This window comes from Onychomys torridus, chromosome 5 (assembly GCF_903995425.1).
Source record: "Onychomys torridus chromosome 5, mOncTor1.1, whole genome shotgun sequence".
NCBI lineage: Eukaryota > Metazoa > Chordata > Mammalia > Rodentia > Cricetidae > Onychomys > Onychomys torridus.
In genome coordinates this window covers 2,653,668-2,664,698 of record NC_050447.1, presented here as the reverse complement: position 1 = coordinate 2,664,698, position 11,031 = coordinate 2,653,668, and positions in this window count along the sequence as shown.

Here is an 11,031-nt window from a genome sequence, read left to right as displayed (position 1 = left end):
TATCTTGGAGAGTTTTTAATACTCTATTTTTGTTTCAAGTACTTCTATTCAGTCATCATAAAATAAAGAAAAATTAAAGGAAGCCTGATGAATATGAGTGTTACAAGTGTGCAGCAGAGCAGCCATACCTTTACACTCTATTATTCAGAGAAAAAAATCTGACTTCATAAAATACAGAGGCAACAATTTTTGAGATTTAACAGATAAAATCTAAAGAATATCACATCTTCTAGTGGAATGTTTAAATAGCTGAGAATTAACTAATTAGGTGGAGATGAATAGGACAGTTCTATATGTATTGCTATGTGTCCTTGTGGATGAACAGACCCATACAACAAGTGATTTTGTATAGAAAAATACCTGTCCATAGAGCTTTGTAAATAAACAGAAGTATGATCAAATGGAAGACATACTGTAGGGCAATTCAAGAAACAGAGCTGCTAAGACCTAAGGCAAGTAATGACTTTTGCAATTTGTGTTCTAGAGAAAAATTAAAAGCAAATAGTACATGTTTCTTTGATCTCAAAAGACAGTTTCCTTTGTACAATACCTGTATTTCTAACTCTGTAGATAGAATCAAGTGTTACATGTGTTAATTGAAAGATAAATCAATACCTAAAGTATATATTACCTATTTGTTAAATAAGATAATTACAAGTTCTATCTTAATCATACAACATATATATATATACATATATATGTAATGTTCTTTTGTTCTTAACGATTATTCTATAATATTGCTATCAAAACAAATTTAATTACTTAAACATGAATAATAATCTTAGATGAACATTTTTCTAACCTGAAGAAGGACGTGCCTATAAGGGTACAAGATGCATACAGAACACCAAATAGATTGCACCAGAAAAGAAAGTCCCCTCATTATATAATAATCAACAAACTAAATATACAGAAAAAAAAGGAAGAATATTAAAAGCTGAAATAGAGAAAAGACCAAGTAACATACAAAGGCAGACATATTAGAATTACACCTAACTTCTCAATGGTGACTAAAAGTCAGAAGGGCCTGGACAGATGTGCTGCAGAATCTAAGAGACCATAGATGCCAGGAAAACTTTCAATCACCATAAATGGAGAAAATAAAATATTTCACAATGAACTCAAATTTAATCAATTTCTGCTGTGGAAAATCCTTTTGTACACTGTGAAGATTTGTCATTGTGACTGGTTTAATAAACAAGCTGACTGACAAATAGCTGAACAAGATAAAGTTAGGCAGGAAATCCAAACGGAGAATAATTAGATGAAGAAGGTAGAGTGGAAGAATCATCAGCAAACATAGAGAAGCAAGGAGAGAATGCTGTACTAAGGAAATGTACCAAGCTATGTGGCTAAACATAGATATGAAGACCCCATGGGAATAGGAAGAAGCAAAGTACTAGAGAGGTCCCCAGAAATCCACAAAGATACCTCCAAAATAGATTACTGGTAATGGTCGAGAGAAAGCCCAACTGACCTACTCTGGTGATCAGATGGCCGAACACCCTAACTGTCATGGTAGAACTCTCATCCAGGGGCTGGAGAGAAGGCTCAGAGGTTAAGAGTACTCTTCCAGAGGTCCTGAGTTCAATTCCCAGCACCCACATGGTGGCTCACGACCATCTGTAATGACATCTGGCACCCTCTTCTGTATACATAATAAATGAATAAATCTTTAAGAACTCTCATCTTATCCCTTGTTCTCTCTTTCTGTTCTTGATCCAGCTGAAATCTCCTGCTCCCCTAAGCTTTCTTTCCCTCAAATCTTGCCCTTCATTACTCCCACTCATGTCCAGGTTGTTCATATAGATCTCATCCATTTCTCTGTCATTGGGTGATCCCTATGTCTTTCCTAGGGTCCCGTTTTCTAGGCAGCCTCCCTGGAGTTGTGTAGCAGTCTAGTCAACTTTGTTTTACATCTAGTATCCTACTATGAGTGAGTACATACCATGTTTGTCTTTCTGAGTCTGGGTTACCTCACTCAGGACGATTTTTTTCTAGATCCATCTATTTACCTGCAAAACTCATGATGTCATTATTTTTCTCTGCTGAGTAGTACTCCATTGTGTATATGTACCATATTTTCTTTATCCATTCTTCAGTTGAAGGGCATCTAGGTTGTTTCCAGGTTCTGGCTATTACAAACAATGCTGATATGAACATAGCTAAGCAAATGCCCTTGTGGTATGATTGAGCATTCCTGGGTATATGCCCAAGAGTGCTTGGGGGAGATGGTTTCCCAATTTTCTAAGCAAGTGCCATATTGATTTCCAAAGTGGCTGTACAAGCTTGTATTCCCACCAGCAGTGGAGGAGAGTTCCCCTTGCTCCACATCCTTTCCAGCATAAGCTGTCTTCTGTGTTTTTGATCTTAGCCAATCTGAAAGGTGTAAGGTGGTATCTCAGAGTCGTTTTGATTTGCATTACCTGGATAATTAAGGATGTTGAGCAATTCCTTAAATGTCTTTCAGCTATTTGAACTTCTTCTGTTGAGAATTCTCTGTTTAGTTCTATTCTTAATTGGACTGTTGGGCATTTTGATGTCTAATTTCTTGAGTTCTTTATATATTCTGGATATCAGCCCTCTGTCAGATGTGCGATTGGTGAAGACCTTTTCCCATTCTGTAGGCTTTGTATTGTTGACCATGTCCTTTGATCTACAAAAGCTTCTCAGTTTCAAGAGGTCCCATTGATTGTTTCTCTCAGTGTCTGTGCTACTGGTGTTATATTTAGAAAGTGATCTCCAGTGCCAATGCATTCAAGACTACAGACCATGATAAATAAAGACCACATGAGAACAGGAAGAAGCTAGAGAGGTCCCCAGAAATTCACAATGATACATCCACTGTAGACTACTGGCAATGGTCGAGAGAAAGCCTGATCTGACCTAGTCTGGTGATCTGATAGCCAAACACCCTAACTGTCGTGCTGGAACTCTCATCCAATAACTGATGGAAGTGGATGCAGAGATTCTCAGCCACGCCCCAGGTGGAGCTCCAGGAGTCCAATTGTCAAGAAAGAGGAGAGATTGTAAGAGAGTGAATTGTTGAGACCAAGGTTGGGAAAGCACAGGGACAAATAGCCAAACTAATGGAAACGGGAACCCATGGCTGATGTGTAAAATTAAAACACAAATATAATAAATAAAAAAGGAGAAAAAAAAGAACTCTCATCTTAAAAAAAAAAAAAAAAACCTCAACAACCTTCATCCAATGACTGATAGAAGCGGATGCAGAGATCCACAGCCAGACCCCAAGTCGGGAAGTCCAATAGGCGAGAAAGAGGAAGGACTGTACGAGGGAGAGATGTTGAGATCATGATTGGAAAAAGCACAGGGACAAATAGCCAAACTAGTGGAAACACTTGAACTATGAACCAATACCTGAAGAGCCCCAAACTGGATCAGGCCCTCTGGATAATTGAGACAGTTGATTAGCTTGAACTATTTGGGAGGCCCCCAGGCAGTGGGACCAGGACTTGTTGTTAGTGCATGAGCTGGCTGTTTGGAACCTGGGGCCTATGCAGGGACACTTTGCTCAGCCTGGGTGAAGGGAGGAGGGGACTGGACCTGCCTTGACTGAATCTACCAGGCTGAGCTGAATCTCCAGCAGAGTCCTTGCCCTGGAGGAGAAGGGAATGGGGATCAACTGGGGGAAGGGGCGAGGGGAGGGAAGACAGGTCAATCCATGGCTGATATGTAAAATTAAATTAAATTATTTTTAAAAAACCCTCTACCTCATCAAACTGAAAAATCTAAAAGAAGTGGATAATTTTCTTGATAACTACTACTTACTAAAGTTAAATCAAGAGCAAACATTTCCTCAGTTTCGATCCAACAGATCCAATCAACCACCATCCCTTCCCTTCCCACCACCTACCCCATTGCAATGTCCCAGCCCCCAACTCAGATGCACATCAAGTGCAGGCCACACAAGCCAGAGATCAGGTAGGTCTCCTGTCTGTGGAACTCTCCCACTCCCTCTGTTCAGTTCCCACAGACCCAGTCTACCACCATTACTTCTCTACCCAACCCATACCCTTATTGCCATGAGAAATGAATAATTTTCTCAATAGATACCACTTAGCAAAATTAAATCAAGATCAGATAAACAATTTTATAGATGTATAACCCCTAAGGAAACATAAGCAGTAATGAAAAGTTTCTCAACTGAAAAAGGCTCAAGGCCTTAGACAATTTTATTGCAGAATTTTACCAGGCATTCAAAGAAGAAGTAACACCAATACTCCTCAAATTATTCCATAAAATTGAAACAGAAGGAACATTGTCAAATTCTTTTTATGTGGCCACAGTCATCCTGATATGAAAACCACACAAAGATTCAACAAAGAACAAGAATTACAGAAAAATTTCCCTTTGGAACACAAATGTAAAAATACTCACTAAAATATTCACAAACCAAATCCAAGAACACATCAAAAAGATCATCCACCATGATGCAGTAGGTTTCATCCTAGAAGTGTAGTAATGGTTCCATATACCTAAACAGTTAAATACAGTCATGATATGAACGAATTTAAAGACAAATACAACATGATCATCTCATTAGGTGCAGAAAAATCCTTTGACAAACTCCAACACCCTATTCATGATAAAATTCCTGGAGAAATTAAGGGTGCAAGGGACAAGCCTCAATAGAATAAAAGCAGTTTATAAAACAAGCCCATAGCCATCATCACCTTCAATGGAGAGAGACTTAAAGCATTCCCACTAAAATTAGAAAAAAGACAAGGCTATCCACTCTCTCTTGAATGTAGAGCAAGGTGAACGCTCCTCCACTGAGGACTGAAGTACAAACTTATGCAGTCACTTTGGAAATGAATAAGGAGGCTCCTCAGAAAATTGGGAATTGATCTATGTCAAAACCCAGCAATACCAATCTTGGGCATATATCTAGAGGATACTCCATCCTACCACAAGGACACTCACTCAATTATGATCATAACAGCTTTATTCATATAAAAGAAAAACTGATAACAAACTAGGTGTTCCTCAATGGGCGAATGGATAAAGAGAATGTGGTATATTTACACAATGGAGTATTACTCAGCTGTTAAAAAATAACATTATGAAATTTGCAGACAAATAGATGGAACTAGAAAAAAAATCATCCTAAGTGAGGTAACTCTGACCAAAAAAGACAAATATGGTATGCATTCACTTATAAGTGGATATTAGGTGTTAAGTAAATGATAATCAAGCTATAATCCACAGACCCAGAAAGGTAGGTAAATAGGAAGACTTTAAGGAGAAAGTATGGATTTCCCTGGGAAGGAGAAGTAAAACAAGTTTTGTGGATAAACTGGGGGTGGGTAATAATGGGAACAGGTGGTGGGGGAGGAATGAAGTGAGAGAGTACCTGGAGGACTGCTGGAATTGGGGGGCACTTGGGGAGTGGTGTGGAAACTTCCTGAAAACTAGGACTCTAGTGAGGACTCCTAGTAATTGAGAGTATGGAATCTGTACTGGCCATTGTTTTGTAGCCAGGCAAGATTTCCAGTGGTGGGACTGGATTGTGTTTGATTGAGCTGTTGGCCAAAGGGGTCTCATGGAGATCCCTAAACAACCCAGGGTGGTGCTGAGACAAAAGGTTTCTCTCTGAAAATTGACAGCAGGGAGGGCCCTTTGCCAAGGACAACATCTACACATTTCATTGAGATGGTGCCTGCATGAAGCCTTCACCTCTATATTTTAATCTCTTTGACACAAGAATGTACTCTGCAGGCTACGGAAAAGAGAAACCTGGACACCAACCCAGCCACAAAATCTTCAACCTACAATCTGTCCTATCTACAAGATGTGCTAGGGCAATGATGGCACAGAACTTGTGGGAGTGGGCAACCAATGTCTGATTTAATTTAAGGACAATGCCACAAGAGGGATCCCATTCTCTACACTGCCTGGATCACCAGGAACCTGAGAAAGGATAGCCTAGAGACCTAGGGTAGAACCAAACATGACTGGGAAAAAAATCAATGAAATTATTTATAATGATATTTTACTATACTCATCAATCAGTGCCTTGTCCAGTCATCATCAAAGAGGCTTCCACAGGCAGCAGATTGGTGCAAGTGCAGAGATGCACAGCCAGATATTACATGGAGAAAGTCTAAATTGGAGGTCTCCATCAGGTCCCTCCTCCCTTGGAGATCAGGGGATCCAGCAGTAGCATAGCCCTCAAACACCCACCTGGACCAAGGTGGGAGCTCAGACCCTGGACATCCCTATGGACTTTGATGGCAGCATGAACCTCAGACATCAATATCAGCCCTGGATTCAGCAAAGCCACAGACCCAGACATGGTTCTGGCCACATCCTGGGCCTGTACAATACCATGGCTCCAGGTGGCAACAGATGTCACTCAGGTCTGTTTGGGCCCAGCAGTGACACAGCCCTCTGACACCAACATGGCTGCAGGTGATGGCCCAGATCCTGGGCCTTTGTGTAACATTTAATGGCAACATAAGCCACAGACATCAACATAGACTCAGGTTGCAGGAAGACCATGGACCCAGACATGGTCCTTGGCAGCAGCTCAGGCCAGGATGTCACTGTGGCCTAATTGGCATTGCAAATCACCCAGACTGGTATAGCCCCAATAGCAGCATGGCCCTTGAACACCAACATTTCCCCAGATGGTAGACCCTGGGCATCTACTTGGCTTTCAATGGTAACCTGAGCCATGGACAACAAAGACCTCAGCTATGGTAGGGCCATGGACCTAGACAGGAACTGCAGCTGCAGTTCTTACCATAAAAATTTTTAAAGCTGCTCAGGAATCATTCCGCCCCAAGTCACATCCTTCCACCTATCTGTCCTAATGCTTCTAGTTCTTAGTACCAGGTAATCTTGATTATTTTTGTTCATTCTCTCCTAGGTAAATTCTTATGTCTATACCATGATACTTTCCTTTTCAGGAATTTTCATTCTTAACATTCCCCCAAATATTACGGTTTGGATTTAGAAAAAAAAAAAAGAAAGAAATCAGATTCTCTATGGATTAGACGAGGACAAATGTTGATACTGTCAACTAAGTATAAAAGATGGGACAAAGAAATTTGATTCCAACTAACATGGCATAAAACTCAGTCACTTTTGTTCAGATGGAGTTCTGATTTAGATGATGCAAGACTGTTGCTTTGTCATTATTTCAATATTAAGAATAATTAAGATGGCAGTGGTGGTGTACATCTTTAATTACAGCAAAAGAAGACAGAGCCAGGCAGATCTCTGTGGGTTTGAGGACAGCCTCATGTATAAAGTCTATAGCCAAGTTCTAGGACAGCTAGGAAAACAGAGAGAGAAACCCTGTCTCAAAAAAAAAAAAAAAAACAAAAAACAAGATAGATAGAATAAATGAAAGAAAATATAATAAAGTGTCCTCAGTGCCTTTTATACAAGGCTCAATGCTCCATGTGGAATGACCATTGATCTTAGCATGTGGTGATTCTTATGGTAATGAAAACCTAGAAACATGCAATGAATGCCACTTCAAGAGCAGTAATTAACAATGGCTTGCCTGTTTTGAATCAGAGAAAACCAAATTACTTACTGCTGTGACAGAGAACAAAAGTTCAATAGTATTGTACCTGGAGTAATGATCAATGGGTTATGAAAGCTGAACATCTTTTAACAGTATGGTACTATTTGCTACTAGAAAGATAAATCATAATATAGAGATATGCACACCAGTAAATGCAGGAAAATTCCTAGAGTCAAACATGTATTTCTTTCATCTGAACTTTCAGAGCCTTTTAAAAGAAACTACCAATATACTAAATTATCTAGATTGTCAAGAGAGATTCCCCAAATCTTTTCATTTAAATTCTTCATGCTTTTTGTAAAACAAAAGTGTTGTCTATGTAAAGGGTCATAAATAGATATCATTGAGTAATGACAGAAAGCAGTAAGGAGTACAGTTTAAATCCTGGTTTCAGATAAATAAAATTGTTTTCAAAGGAACAATTATCAAGAAGAAATGAAACGTTGAACACTTCCAAGATGCTGTATAATCTACCTGTTACTATAAGTGAACACCAGAATCTCTTGTATAATCTTGATTATACAAGAATGAAAGAACAATACCCAAATAGGACATTTTCAAAAGTCAGAGAAAAGTAGTCTTTTAACTTTTTAAGTGAATTAAATAACTACCACCTAAAGTAGAAAGTCTAAAGCAAACTGTTGGTTCTATAAAACATGTTGTCTGGGAAAAAAACAGGGGCCTAAAATATTGTACTTCTCATGTTGTGTTGCATATGTTTTTTCAGTCTGGATGTTGTCAGCTATTTTTATATGGCTTTTATTTTAATACATTGACTTGAACAAAAAGAAATAACATCTACATGATTTCTTTCAACCAAGTCTTTGCATCCAAAAATTAAATTTGTTTTAATACAGAGTAAACTTTGTGATTTATTTTTTTAATTTTTGGATATAAGTAGTGAGTCTATTCAATACACTTCTCATTTTCACATTTAAATTATACAGTCAGATTCCATGGAACCCACCAGCCACACAGACCAGGAAATCAGGTGGTCAATCTTCGGCCTCCCTCTGTCCTTCCCATTCTAGTCCTTAAGTTGTGCTCCCAGCCTTATTGCAGGCCATCTGCTGCCTCTCCTTCTTCTCTGCCTCCACTCCTAGTGGATCACACAGATATTCTCCTACAGCCTTCTTCCACTCTTTGTCTCAGCCATCAACTCCCTCAGGTACTCTTTGGAAGCCCACTAGTCATGCCTGCCAGGGAAGCCAGGGGGCAATCTCCACTCTCCCTCTTCTCCTACAATTCTAACCCCCAAGTTTACCCCCAGCTTTGTAGAACACTATCTGTTGTGACCTCCACTTCACTTCTGCCTCTATTCTCATGGGTCTATGCAGATCTTAGTGATACAACCAGCTCCACTAGTTCCAGTAGACCATCTCAGCGCAGCCCCTCCCTTATAGCCTGTTCCCCATTCCTTAGTGTCAGCTCTCAATACCTAGAAATGCATTCTACCAGAGACCTCCAGTGGCCACATCTGGCAGGATCTTAGAAGCATTCCCTACCAGACAACCTACAGCCATCACACTCTCCTAAAAACCACAGAGGGCATCAGAAATGAATGAATGGAACACCAGCCCAGCAAAGACAAGACCAGATATCAGCACCTAAAATTACAACCATCTCAAGCCCAAATGTCTAGATGCCAGCAATAGCAGATTATATAATATGTCTTCACAGGAAAAGACACTTAGAACACTGTTAGCAAAGAATTAATAAATTTATTAATAATTTAATAAATTCATTAATAAACCTAATGAAACTGAAAAGCTTCTGTACAGCAAAAGACACCATCACTCAGATAAAGTGGCAGCCTATAGAATGAGAAAAGATTTTTACTGACAAGTGTTACCCACAGCAGTTGGTAGAATGGGCAAGTGACTGGTCTCCCAGCTGAACTGTCCCAACCTCCAGGCTCTAAGTCCCAGGCCAGATCCCATGCCCCTACTCCTCTCATCTCAGGCCCAGTAAGGCAGCTAGATCCTGTCCCAACCCTGGTGGAACTCTAGTGCTCTGATAAAGACCTCAGCAGCCTGTACCACCACTGCTGCTACCCACTGGACTCTATTCCCACAAGACCCAATCTACTGCCCAACCACACCTACCCCAGCATCCTTCATATTGACATCCCTCTCTGGCAACATCAGCAGACCCTATAGGCATAAGTGCCACCCATATCAATTGGAAGTACAGCAGCCCCTATAGGAACAAGCACCATCTACACCAGTTGGAAGAAGAGATGGGTAAACACTAGTGTAAGAATACATTCAACAACATAAAGGGCAATATGGTACCACCAGAACCCAGTGGTCCTACAACAGCAAGATCTCAACATCCCAATACAGATGAATAAGAAAGAAATTGCCTTAAAAACAACTTTGTAAAGATGATAGAGGCCCTCAAAGAGGAAATGAAGGAGTTAATATATATATATATATATATATATATATATATATATATAAAAGAGTGTTATAGCTGGGTCTTGAGTTAGATTGATTTCCAATTTTCTGAGAAAACTCCATATTGATTTCCAAAGTGGCTTCACCAGTTTGCACTTCTACCAGCAGTGGAGAAGTGTTCCTCTTACTCCTCATCCTCTCCAACATAAGCTGTCATCAATGCTTTTGATCTTAGCCATTCTCACAGGTGCAAGATGGTATCTCAGAGTGGTTTTGATTTGCATTTCCCTGATGACTAAGGCAGTTGAACAATTCTATTAGTGTCTCTTGGCCATTTGAGATTCTTCTGTTGAGAATTCTCTGTTTAGATTTGTATCCTACTTTAAAATTGGGTTATTTGATATTTTGATGTCTAGTTTTTTTAGTTCTTTATATATTTTGGATATCAGCCCTCTGTCAGATATGGGTTTAGTGAAGATCTTTTCTCATTCTGTAGGCTGCTGTTTTGTCTTATTGACAGTGTCCTTTGCCTTACAGAAGCTTTACAGTTTCATGAGATCCCATTTTATTAATTGTTGTTCTCAGTGTCTATGCTACTTGTGTTATATTTAGGAAGTAGTCTCCTGTGCCAATGTGTTCAAAGCTATTTCCCACTTTCTCTTCTATCAGATTCAGTGTAACTGAATTTAGGTTGAGGTCTTTGGTCCACTTGGAAATGTGTGTTGTGCAGGGTGATAGATATGGATCTATTTGCATTCTTCTACATGCCATTTTTCCTATGTTAATCCTACCTATCCATGAAACATGGAAGATCTTTCCATTTTCTGATTTCTTTTTCAATTTCTTAATTCAAAGACTTAAAGTTCTTGTCATACAAGTCTTTTGCTTGTTTGGTTAGAGTAACCCCAAGGTATTTTGTATTCTTCGTGGCTATTGTAAAGGGTGTTGTTTCTCTGATTTCTTTCTCAGCCCATTTATCATTTGTATATATAAGAGCTACTGATTTTTTTGAGTTAATCTTGTACCGCACCACATTACTGAAGATGTTTTTCAGCTGTAAGAGTTCCCTGG